The sequence below is a fragment of the Triticum aestivum genome, chromosome 6B (genome assembly GCF_018294505.1).
Source record: "Triticum aestivum cultivar Chinese Spring chromosome 6B, IWGSC CS RefSeq v2.1, whole genome shotgun sequence".
In the NCBI taxonomy this organism is placed as follows: Eukaryota; Viridiplantae; Streptophyta; class Magnoliopsida; order Poales; family Poaceae; genus Triticum; species Triticum aestivum.
In genome coordinates, this window is record NC_057810.1 from 17,045,550 (window position 1) to 17,047,451 (window position 1,902).

The window sequence follows — 1,902 nt, forward strand, 5'->3', positions numbered from 1 at the left end:
ATTTTTTTGTATATGTGTATATATGTGTATATATGCATTTTTTTCATATATATAATGTATATATGTATGTGGTAGCCGAAAATGGCCTTTGGTGACCGAGCTACCTGCAGGCCGGAATCAGCCCCGTCGATGCTCATTGCGATCGGTGCCAAGCAATTATGAGGCTACCGCATTTCCACCGTATTCGTAAAAGAGGTCGCTGCCGAGCGCCCGTGTTTGCTATTAAATAAAACTTGCGGGCACACGTACACGAGCGCCCGTATTTGCTTTTAAATAAATCTTGCGGGCACACGTACACGAGCAGGCACAGCAGTGCAGCACAACATCATATCAGACTCATGTACACGGCACGGGATTTGACTCCGTCAACATGTGCAACGTCACGGAGCGTTTGGGTCGAACGTTGAGAATCCTGCCGTTGCCTTGGTCTCGCCAGCTATTTGTAGGAGAGATGGCTCTCCATCGCAGCCGCACCCAGCTCAAACAAGATCGACATGGCTTTGTCTTCATCCTCAGTACGTTCCAGGGAAAGGCGTCAGCACCTGCCCAGTCGTACATCAATCAAAGCAACACAATTTGGTCACTGACAGAATGAAAAAGTCCAAGCAAGTGATTTCCACATTGAAAACCGCATAATCTCCAACTAATTCTCTGACAGCAAACGATACTACATACATAGAGGTTCACTAATATGTGGAGTGGTCACTAGTAGTCTGACATCCACATAAGCACGGTTACATGAAACTGTCATATTTCAAGCATAGAAAATAAATAAATTCAACCATAGAAATCTGCCTTGGGCGTGTTGGTACAGGTGTTCCTTTTGTGGCCTGTCAGGCTGCACCTGGAGCAGTGAGGTGAATTCCTTGTCGCCTTTGGAAGATCCCCATCCTGCGGACATGTTGTGCTCTTGTGCCCTTGGCCCGGCAGATTGAACATAACCTACTCCTCTTAGCTGGCTGTTCATATGGTGCTTTATTGCGGCTTGTCGTAGGGCACCCCGCTGGTCTCTTCTTTGATGGCGCCGCAAAGCAATGTTTTCACATTTCTTAGTTGATCCATCGCAAGAGCATATGCATCCGCATTGTTGTCACCGAGTCTAACAATTTGAAGGCAAAGCAGATGCAAATTATTATGTCGCCGCGAAGAGTACTTGAGAGGACCCTGGTCCTTTTGGTAACGTAGAAACACTGGAGGGAGTATATATATACCTTGCATCCCTTGTCCAACGCTTCAGTATTTGCCCGGCTGGAACCTCCTGCAGACCAAGCTGTATCATTACCTGAGAACAAGAGAAAAAGATCATCGTCAAAACCTAGGCTTTTTGTTTGCTCTTGGCAATAATTTGTCTTGTATGTACAACAGAGGAACAATTAGAAAAAAAAACACCTTCAGTGCATGGCTGCACACCATGCCAAAATGTTCAAACATTCCACATTCACACTTGAATTCGTCAGCAAGCTCGTTGACCTGGACGCGGAATTCATTTTTACACCATTTGTCCCTTTAATCTTTCTTTACATGCCTCGCTATGTATTCATGACGAGGCACAACTTCGATCAGAACATATGACCCACGTTCATATAGCATCTCACCAAAATTTTCAAACATGGCCTTCGTATAAATTTTTGATGCATGTATCTCAATAGGTAGGTTCTGAGCAAGCAAAACACCACCCTGCATGTGGAGACATATCATTATCATGTGTTTTTACCTTTCCATATTCTGTCAACAACAAGACATGATTCATGGAAATATAAATTGCTCGTCAAAGGACAACACACAAAACTTTTATTCTTACCAGTTTGGTTCTCTTCTCTTGATAATTCTCCTCTGAATCTCTGTCAAATTGCATCTTCTCATATTGCCTGATGAAAAGGTGCACCAAGGATCCTGGTGGCA

General features: G+C 44.1%; 1 long non-coding RNA gene across 1 annotated transcript; it reads right to left on the reverse strand.

The window, feature by feature from the left end:
• Positions 1-1,000: 1,000 nt before the first annotated feature.
• On the reverse strand, positions 1,001-1,463 carry LOC123135300 (uncharacterized). Its single transcript, XR_006465911.1, has 3 exons — positions 1,390-1,463; positions 1,212-1,282; positions 1,001-1,099 (listed from the first exon to the last, which is right to left on the reverse strand). It is a non-coding gene; the product is annotated as an uncharacterized lncRNA (long non-coding RNA).
• Positions 1,464-1,902: the final 439 nt, after the last annotated feature.